Source organism: Dendrobates tinctorius, unplaced genomic scaffold (genome assembly GCF_039654945.1).
Source record: "Dendrobates tinctorius isolate UK_male_01 unplaced genomic scaffold, ASM3965494v1 ptg000019l, whole genome shotgun sequence".
Taxonomy (NCBI): Eukaryota; Metazoa; Chordata; class Amphibia; order Anura; family Dendrobatidae; genus Dendrobates; species Dendrobates tinctorius.
In genome coordinates, this window is record NW_027361687.1 from 43,363,585 (window position 1) to 43,374,087 (window position 10,503).

The following is a 10,503-nucleotide window of genomic DNA, read 5'->3' on the forward strand; positions in this document are numbered from 1 at the left end:
TCATAATCATTGGATGATGTCATAATCATTTTGTTGATGTCATAATCATTTGATGATGTCATAATCATTTGATGTCATAATTAGAGTTGAGCGATACCAGCCGATACTTGAAAATATCGGATCGGAATGGATCGGCCGAGCTTAAAAAAAAGTATCGGTATCGCCGATTCCGATACCGGGAACCAATGCAAGTCAATGGGGCCAAAATATCGGAATTAAAAAAACCCTTTCTTTCCTTGTAGGTTAATTCTACATGAAGAAAAACAACTAAGAATAATGTAGAATGTATTGTGGGAGGTGGAGGAGACATTAAAGCCATAGAGGTTTAGCCCAATCAAATGGAATAGCAGGAATTAAACTTTTTTTTTAAAGATGTTAGGAGTTACAAAGATATTGACTATGTTAGCCTCATTTATTTTTTGCCAGACATGTATGTCTTCTTCTTCTTTCTTCTTCTTTCTTATTCTTCTTCCTTTTTTTTACCTTCTTCTTCTTCTTATTCCTTTTTTTACATTCTTCTTCTTCTTCTTCCTCCTTTTTTTACATTCTTCTACTTCCTTTTTTTACATTCTTCTTCTTATTCCTTTTTTTACATTCTTCTTCTTCTTCCTTTTTTAAATTCTTCTACTTCCTTTTTTTACATTCTTCTTCTTCTTCTTCCTTTTCTTACATTCTTCATATTCTTCTTATTCAACAATTATTATTCTACATATTCAACTTCTTCATCTTCTTCCTATTCTTCTTCATCATATTCTTGTTTGTGTCAGGCATTCCTGTAGTTGTTATCTGGAAAAGTTAGAAGTTTACACCTTCCGTTCTGCCTGTCACAAAAGATTTACAACAGGATTTGTCCGCGTTCAGTTTGGCCTGCAGCAGCAGGCCTTTTCCAGGGGCACCACGAGGAGGAACGGACTCACCCCCATACACTGCTTAGTCTTCTTCTGCTTATAAATAAGATAATATCATTTGCTCAGAGTATTAGTCTTATGCTTAATGTTCTTCTGCTTTGTTTTTTTTATGCTTCTTTGTCTTCTCTCTCTTGTTGTTCTGCATCTTGGTGGTTGTCTTCCTGTTCTTTGTCCTCTTGAACCAGCTGACGGTACTGGCACCGGGAGGGGCAGCAGAAGGAACAAGAGCCAATGGCACTACCGAGGACCAGCTGACGGTGCTGGAACCCGGTTACTAAGCAGGAGGTACCTGTGCTACAAAGCACTACCAAGGACCAGCAGACGTTGCCGGAACTCGGATACCGAGATGGAGGCACCTAGGCCAAAGGCTCTGACGAGAACCAGCTGACGGTGCTGGAACCCGGAGGGGTAGCATAAGCTGCAAGAGCAAATGGAAATAGCGAGGACCAGCTGACAGTGCTGGCACCCGGAGGGGCAGCAGAAGGAATAAGAGCCAATGGCACAACCAAGGACCAGCTGACGGTGCTGGAACCCGGTTACTAAGCAGGAGGTACCTGTGCTACAAAGCACTACCAAGGACCAGCAGACGTTGCCGGAACTCGGATACCGAGATGGAGGCACCTAGGCCAAAGGCTCTGACGAGAACCAGCTGACGGTGCAGGAACCCGGAGGGGTAGCATAAGCTGCAAGAGCAAATGGAAATAGCGAGGACCAGCTGACAGTGCTGGCACCCGGAGGGGCAGCAGAAGGAATAAAAGCCAATGGCACAACCGAGGACCAGCTGACAGTGCTGGAACCCGGTTACTAAGCAGGAGGTACCTGTGCTACAAAGCACTACCAAGGACCAGCAGACGTTGCCGGAACTCAGATACCGAGATGGAGGCACCTAGGCCAAAGGCTCTGACGAGAACCAGCTGACGGTGCTGGAACACGGAGGGGTATCAGAAGTTACCCCTGAAAAGCAAAGTTGGCATGCCGCAAGCTGGCTGCAGTTACCGAATCACACAGTCCTACAGGGGGTGCTTGTCCTACTGGCACTATGGAACAAGCCTTTCTTACCAGAACCCGCAGTCCACATAGGAAGCACCTAAACTGCTGGCACCCTAGCCTCGGCTAACCCAACCGCAACACGACATGGCAACTTGGGGTGGCAAACTGACATTGACACTTCCCGGAAACAGCAGGCAGGGCTGGAACCAAGCTGGGCAGGAGGGAGTACCCGTGCCAAAGTCAGTTATGAGCAGCAACTGGCGATGTTGGAGCCCAGGACAAGCACTTAGCAGGCTGAGGCCTGATGTGCTGTCAATTGGGAGGCAGCAGGACAGATTGCCATCAAAACAGCAGGGGAACAGCTGACGTTACTGAACCCCACAAACACAGGAGCTAGTGTTTTACTCTGTGAAGACGGCACTTCCGAGCAACAACTGGCTGTGTTGAAGCCCAGGGACAAGCACGGAGCAGGCTGAGGCTGCATTGAAGAAATTTTAAGATCGGTTGTAGACTACTAATTTGAACCAAGCTCCACTTAGGCCTGTGGCTTCACTGATTTTCGTATTTCCCCTGTCCTCCAACCCCGCCAGTTACAGCTCCGAAGTGGCGTCTGCACAATCCACACTTGTTCCTGTGTTACAGGTGTTCAGTCCGGTCAGCTAATCCCCTGATGTGTGTCCGGCAATGTCGCCTGCTCTGTCCACATTCCCATAATGGGAATGTGGACAGAGCAGGCGACATTGCCGGACACACATCAGGGGATTAACTGACCGGACTGAACACCTGTAACACAGGAACAAGTGTGGATTGTGCAGACGCCACTTCGGAGCTGTAACTGGCGGGGTTGGAGGACAGGGGAAATACGAGAGACAGTGGAGCCACAGGCCTAATTGGAGCACGGTTAAAAATCAGTAGTGGTATGACTGTGTAGGCAGCAGGAGACTTTGCCATCTACACAGCAGGGGATCAGCTGACGTTACTGAACCCCACTGAGACACGGGAGCAAGTGTCTCTTTCCGTGTGGACGGCACTTCCGAGCTACAACTGGCTGTGTTGAAGCCCAGGAAATAGGAGGGTGTAGGCAGAGGCCTACTGTATTTTGAATGAGGTGACAGCAGGAGAGACTGCCATCCACACAGCAGGGGATCAGCTGACGTTACTGAACCCCACTGAGACACGGGAGCAAGTATCTCTTTCCGTGTGGACAGCACTTCCGAACTACAACTGGTTGTGTTGAAGCCCAGGAAATAGGAGGGTGTAGGCAGAGGCCTACTGTATTTTGAATGAGGTGACAGCAGGAGAGACTGCCATCCACAAAGCAGGGGATCAGCTGACGTTACTGAACCCCACTGAGACACGGGAGCAAGTGTCTCTTTCCGTGTGGACGGCTCTTCCGAACTACAACTGGCTGTGTTGAAGCCCAGGAAATAGGAGGGTGTAGGCAGAGGCCTACTGTATTTTGAATGAGGTGACAGCAGGAGAGACTGCCATCCACACAGCAGGGGATCAGATGACGTTACTGAACCCCACTGAGACACGGGAGCAAGTATCTCTTTCCGTGTGGACGGCACTTCCGAACTACAACTGGCTGTGTTGAAGCCCAGGAAATAGGAGGGTGTAGGCAGAGGCCTACTGTATTTTGAATGAGGTGACAGCAGGAGAGACTGCCATCCACACAGCAGGGGATCAGCTGACGTTACTGAACCCCACTGAGACACGGGAGCAAGTGTCTCTTTCCGTGTGGACGGCACTTCCGAGCTACAACTGGCTGTGTTGAAGCCCAGGAAATAGGAGGGTGTAGGCAGAGGCCTACTGTATTTTGAATGAGGTGACAGCAGGAGAGACTGCCATCCACACAGCAGGGGATCAGCTGACGTTACTGAACCCCACTGAGACACGGGAGCAAGTATCTCTTTCCGTGTGGACGGCACTTCCGAACTACAACTGGCTGTGTTGAAGCCCAGGAAATAGGAGGGTGTAGGCAGAGGCCTACTGTATTTTGAATGAGGTGACAGCAGGAGAGACTGCCATCCACAAAGCAGGGGATCAGCTGACGTTACTGAACCCCACTGAGACACGGGAGCAAGTGTCTCTTTCCGTGTGGACAGCACTTCCGAACTACAACTGGCTGTGTTGAAGCCCAGGAAATAGGAGGGTGTAGGCAGAGGCCTACTGTCTTTGTAATGCGGAGACAGCAGGAGAGACTGCCATCTCCACAGCAGGGGAAAAGCTGGCAGTGCTGAACCCCACTAACACTTGAACGAATGTGTTTGGCTCTGTGGAGACGACACTTCTGAACACCAACTGACGCTGTTGGAGCCCAGGATTAGGCGAGGAGCAGGCTGGGGCCTACTGGATTTTGGCAGGTGAAGGCAGCAGGAGACTTGCTATCTCCACAGCAGGGGAACAGCTGGCAGTGCTGAACCCCACTAACACTTGAACGAATGTGTTTGGCTCTGTGGAGAAGACACTTCTGAACACCAACTGACGCTGTTGGAGCCCAGGATTAGGCGAGGAGCAGGCTGGGGCCTACTGGATTTTGGCAGGTGAAGGCAGCAGGAGACTTGCCATCTCCACAGCAGGGGAACAGCTGGCAGTGCTGAACCCCACTAACACTTGAACGAATGTGTTTGGCTCTGTGGAGACGACACTTCTGAACACCAACTGACGCTGTTGGAGCCCAGGATTAGGCGAGGAGCAGGCTGGGGCCTACTGGATTTTGGCAGGTGAAGGCAGCAGGAGACTTGCCATCTCCACAGCAGGGGAACAGCTGGCAGTGCTGAACCCCACTAACACTTGAACGAATGTGTTTGGCTCTGTGGAGACGACACTTCTGAACACCAACTGACGCTGTTGGAGCCCAGGATTAGGCGAGGAGCAGGCTGGGGCCTACTGGATTTTGGCAGGTGAAGGCAGCAGGAGACTTGCCATCTCCACAGCAGGTGAACAGCTGGCAGTGCTGAACACCACTAACACTTGAACGAATGTGTTTGGCTCTGTGGAGACGACACTTCTGAACACCAACTGACGCTGTTGGAGCCCAGGATTAGGCGAGGAGCAGGCTGGGGCCTACTGGATTTTGGCAGGTGAAGGCAGCAGGAGACTTGCCATCTCCACAGCAGGGGAACAGCTGGCAGTGCTGAAACCCACTAACACTTGAACGAATGTGTTTGGCTCTGTGGAGACGACACTTCTGAACACCAACTGACGCTGTTGGAGCCCAGGATTAGGCGAGGAGCAGGCTGGGGCCTACTGGATTTTGGCAGGTGAAGGCAGCAGGAGACTTGCCATCTCCACAGCAGGGGAACAGCTGGCAGTGCTGAACCCCACTAACACTTGAACGAATGTGTTTGGCTCTGTGGAGACGACACTTCTGAACACCAACTGACGCTGTTGGAGCCCAGGATTAGGCGAGGAGCAGGCTGGGGCCTACTGGATTTTGGCAGGTGAAGGCAGCAGGAGACTTGCCATCTCCACAGCAGGGGAACAGCTGGCAGTGCTGAACCCCACTAACACTTGAACGAATGTGTTTGGCTCTGTGGAGACGACACTTCTGAACACCAACTGACGCTGTTGGAGCCCAGGATTAGGCGAGGAGCAGGCTGGGGCCTACTGGATTTTGGCAGGTGAAGGCAGCAGGAGACTTGCCATCTCCACAGCAGGGGAACAGCTGGCAGTGCTGAACACCACTAACACTTGAACGAATGTGTTAGGCTCTGTGGAGACGACACTTCTGAACACCAACTGACGCTGTTGGAGCCCAGGATTAGGCGAGGAGCAGGCTGGGGCCTACTGGATTTTGGCAGGTGAAGGCAGCAGGAGCTTGCCATCTCCACAGCAGGGGAACAGCTGGCAGTGCTGAAACCCACTAACACTTGAACGAATGTGTTTGGCTCTGTGGAGACGACACTTCTGAACACCAACTGACGCTGTTGGAGCCCAGGATTAGGCGAGGAGCAGGCTGGGGCCTACTGGATTTTGGCAGGTGAAGGCAGCAGGAGACTTGCCATCTCCACAGCAGGGGAACAGCTGGCAGTGCTGAACACCACTAACACTTGAACGAATGTGTTTGGCTCTGTGGAGACGACACTTCTGAACACCAACTGATGCTGTTGGAGCCCAGGATTAGGCGAGGAGCAGGCTGGGGCCTACTGGATTTTGGCAGGTGAAGGCAGCAGGAGACTTGCCATCTCCACAGCAGGGGAACAGCTGGCAGTGCTGAACCCCACTAACACTTGAACGAATGTGTTTGGCTCTGTGGAGACGACACTTCTGAACACCAACTGACGCTGTTGGAGCCCAGGATTAGGCGAGGAGCAGGCTGGGGCCTACTGGATTTTGGCAGGTGAAGGCAGCAGGAGACTTGCCATCTCCACAGCAGGGGAACAGCTGGCAGTGCTGAACACCACTAACACTTGAACGAATGTGTTTGGCTCTGTGGAGACGACACTTCTGAACACCAACTGACGCTGTTGGAGCCCAGGATTAGGCGAGGAGCAGGCTGGGGCCTACTGGATTTTGGCAGGTGAAGGCAGCAGGAGACTTGCCATCTCCACAGCAGGGGAACAGCTGGCAGTGCTGAAACCCACTAACACTTGAACGAATGTGTTTGGCTCTGTGGAGACGACACTTCTGAACACCAACTGACGCTGTTGGAGCCCAGGATTAGGCGAGGAGCAGGCTGGGGCCTACTGGATTTTGGCAGGTGAAGGCAGCAGGAGACTTGCCATCTCCACAGCAGGGGAACAGCTGGCAGTGCTGAACCCCACTAACACTTGAACGAATGTGTTTGGCTCTGTGGAGACGACACTTCTGAACACCAACTGACGCTGTTGGAGCCCAGGATTAGGCGAGGAGCAGGCTGGGGCCTACTGGATTTTGGCAGGTGAAGGCAGCAGGAGACTTGCCATCTCCACAGCAGGGGAACAGCTGGCAGTGCTGAACCCCACTAACACTTGAACGAATGTGTTTGGCTCTGTGGAGACGACACTTCTGAACACCAACTGACGCTGTTGGAGCCCAGGATTAGGCGAGGAGCAGGCTGGGGCCTACTGGATTTTGGCAGGTGAAGGCAGCAGGAGACTTGCCATCTCCACAGCAGGGGAACAGCTGGCAGTGCTGAACCCCACTAACACTTGAACGAATGTGTTTGGCTCTGTGGAGACGACACTTCTGAACACCAACTGACGCTGTTGGAGCCCAGGATTAGGCGAGGAGCAGGCTGGGGCCTACTGGATTTTGGCAGGTGAAGGCAGCAGGAGACTTGCCATCTCCACAGCAGGGGAACAGCTGGCAGTGCTGAAACCCACTAACACTTGAACGAATGTGTTTGGCTCTGTGGAGACGACACTTCTGAACACCAACTGACGCTGTTGGAGCCCAGGATTAGGCGAGGAGCAGGCTGGGGCCTACTGGATTTTGGCAGGTGAAGGCAGCAGGAGACTTGCCATCTCCACAGCAGGGGAAAAGCTGGCAGTGCTGAACACCACTAACACTTGAACGAATGTGTTTGGCTCTGTGGAGACAACACTTTTGAACACCAACTGATGCTGTTGGAGCCCAGGATTAGGCGAGGAGCAGGCTGGGGCCTACTGGATTTTGGCAGGTGAAGGCAGCAGGAGACTTGCCATCTCCACAGCAGGGGAACAGCTGGCAGTGCTGAACCCCACTAACACTTGAACGAATGTGTTTGGCTCTGTGGAGACGACACTTCTGAACACCAACTGACGCTGTTGGAGCCCAGGATTAGGCGAGGAGCAGGCTGGGGCCTACTGGATTTTGGCAGGTGAAGGCAGCAGGAGACTTGCCATCTCCACAGCAGGGGAACAGCTGGCAGTGCTGAACCCCACTAACACTTGAACGAATGTGTTTGGCTCTGTGGAGACGACACTTCTGAACACCAACTGACGCTGTTGGAGCCCAGGATTACGCATGCCGCATGCAGAGGCCAATGGGCATCGGTTTTTATGGAGGTTGTGGACTACTACTGATTCTAACCATGCTCCACTTAGGCCTCTGGCTCCACTGTCTCTACTATTTACCCTGGCCTCCAACCCCGCCAGCTACATCTCTGAAGTGGCGTCAGCACAATCTACACTTGTTCCTGTGTTACTGGTGCTCAGTCCCATCAGTTGATCCCCTGATGTTTGTCCGGCAAGTTCGCCAGCTCTGTCCTCATTCCCACTACTGGTTATGGGAATGTGGACAGAGCAGGAGACCTTGCCGGACACACATCAGGGGATAAACTGATGGGACTGAGCCACAGGAACACAGGAACAAGTGTAGATTGTGCTGACGCCACTTCAGAGATGTAGATGGCGGGGTTGGAGGTCAGGGGAAATAGTAGAGACAGTGGAGCCAGAGACCTAAGTTGGGCACGGTTAAAAATCAGTAGTGGTTTGAATGTTGATGGAGCTGGTGACTCTGCCGTCCACACAGCAGGGGATCAGCTGGCATTACTGAACCCCAGTAACACAGGAGCTAGTGTGTTTCTCTGTGCAGACGACACATCTGAGCGACAACTGGCTGTGTTGAAGCACAGGGATTATAGTTCAGGTGGTAGAAAAATGAACACACCAGCAGACCTGGATACAGTTGCCAACCACTAATTTAGTCTGTAAGAGGAATGGCAAAGTCTTTGGAGATCCAGGCCTTGTTCATTTTCAGAAAAGTCAGCCGGTCAACATTATCGGAAGATAGTCGCGTGCGACGGTCTGTTAGTACACCACCTGCGGCACTAAAGACACGTTCCGATAATACACTGGCAGCAGGGCAAGCCAGCACCTCCAATGCATACTGGCTAAGCTCTGGCCATGTATCCAGCTTAGAGACCCAAAACTTGAAGGGGGAAGAGCCATCTGGGAGTACAGCGACAGGGCAAGACATGTAGTCTGACACCATCTGACGGAAGCGTTGCCTCCTGCTGACTCGAGGCGTCGCTGATGGTGTAGACAATTGTGGTGGACACACAAAACTTTGCCACATTTGGGCCATAGTGGTCTTGCCTTGTGCTGCGGCACTGCCTCTGCTCCCTCTTTGTGCAGAGTTTCCTCCACTGCCTCGATGCACAGAGCTGCTTTGTAAAGCACTAGCAACAATGCTGTCGGGTGGAATGGAAAACATTATGGACTGCACCAGTGACTCTTCGTACTCCCGCATTTTACGCTCCCGGTTCAACGTTGGTATGAGCCTTTGTACGCTGTCCCGGTAGCGAGGATCTAGGAGGGTGTACACCCAATAATCAGCCGAGACGAGAATGTGGGCGATGCGGCGGTCGTTTCTCAGGCTCTGCAGCATGAAATCAACCATGTGCTGCAGACTCCCAACTGCCAAAGAACCGCTGTCCCCTGTTTGAGCCGTGACCTCGGCCTGCTCTGCATCACCCCACCCTCGCTGTACATACTGAGTAGAGGTTTGTGTACCTCCCTCCTCTGGAGAGATGTCTTCCTCCTCCATCGACTCCTCCTCATCCTCCTCACAAAGTGTCCCCTGCCTAGGCCTTTGTGAGGAAACACGTAGCGCAGACTGTCCAGAAGCAGATGGCATTTGGGACTCCTCATCCTCCACCTCTTCTGAAACCTCATCCCTTAGTGCTTGCAGTGTTTGTTGAAGCAGGCATAAGGGGGACAGTCATGCTGACTAGTGCATCATCTGCACTCGCCATCCGCGTGGATTCATCGAAGGCACGCAAAACGAGGCAGATGTCCTTCATAGAGGCCCACTCAATGGTGATGAAGTGTGAACGGCGCACAGTGCGACTTGTTTGCGCCTGATGCAGCTGGTACTCCATGACTGCTGCCTGCTGCTCACACAACCGCTCCAACATATGTAACGTTGAATTCCACCGGGTGGGTAGGTCACATATGATGCGATGTTCCGGAAGGCCAAATCGTCGCTGCAGAGCAGCGAGGCGCGATCTTGCCGTGCTGGAACGTCGCAAGTGAGCGCACTCTATGCGGACCTTGTGCAACAGTGCAGCAAGATCCGGATAGTCCCTCAGAAAGCTCTGCACGACCAAGTTAAGAACATGTGCCAGACATGGGATGTGTGTGAGGTTGCCTAGGCCAAGAGCTGCCACCAGATTTCGGCCATTGTCACACACTACCAAGCCCGGCTGGAGATTCGCTGGCCCAAACCACACATCGCTCTCCAGCTTGATAGCATTCCAGAGCTCCTGCGCTGTGTGGCTTCGATTCCCCAAAGAAATTAATTTGAGTACAGCCTGTTGACGTTTGGCCACGGCTGTGCTCATATCGGTCGTAACAGGCTCCTGCTCTGCTGTTTCTGAGGAACTTGAGTAGGAGGAGGAGTCTATGTGTACAGACTGGAGTCCTGCAATCCGTGGCGTTGGAAGAACACGAACAGCGCCACTCTCCAGATCCGTACCCGGCTCCACAACATTGACCCAGTGGGCAGTGAGGGAAAGGTATCGTCCCTGTCCATGGTTACTGGTCCACGCATCGGTGGTCAGGTGGACCTTGCTACTAACGGCGTTTAGTAGCGCATGTTTTATTTTGCCCTCAACATGTTTCTGCAGGGCAGGGACGGCTCGCCTGCTGAAATAAAAGCGGCTGGGCACGTTGTATTGGGGGACTGCCAATGCCAT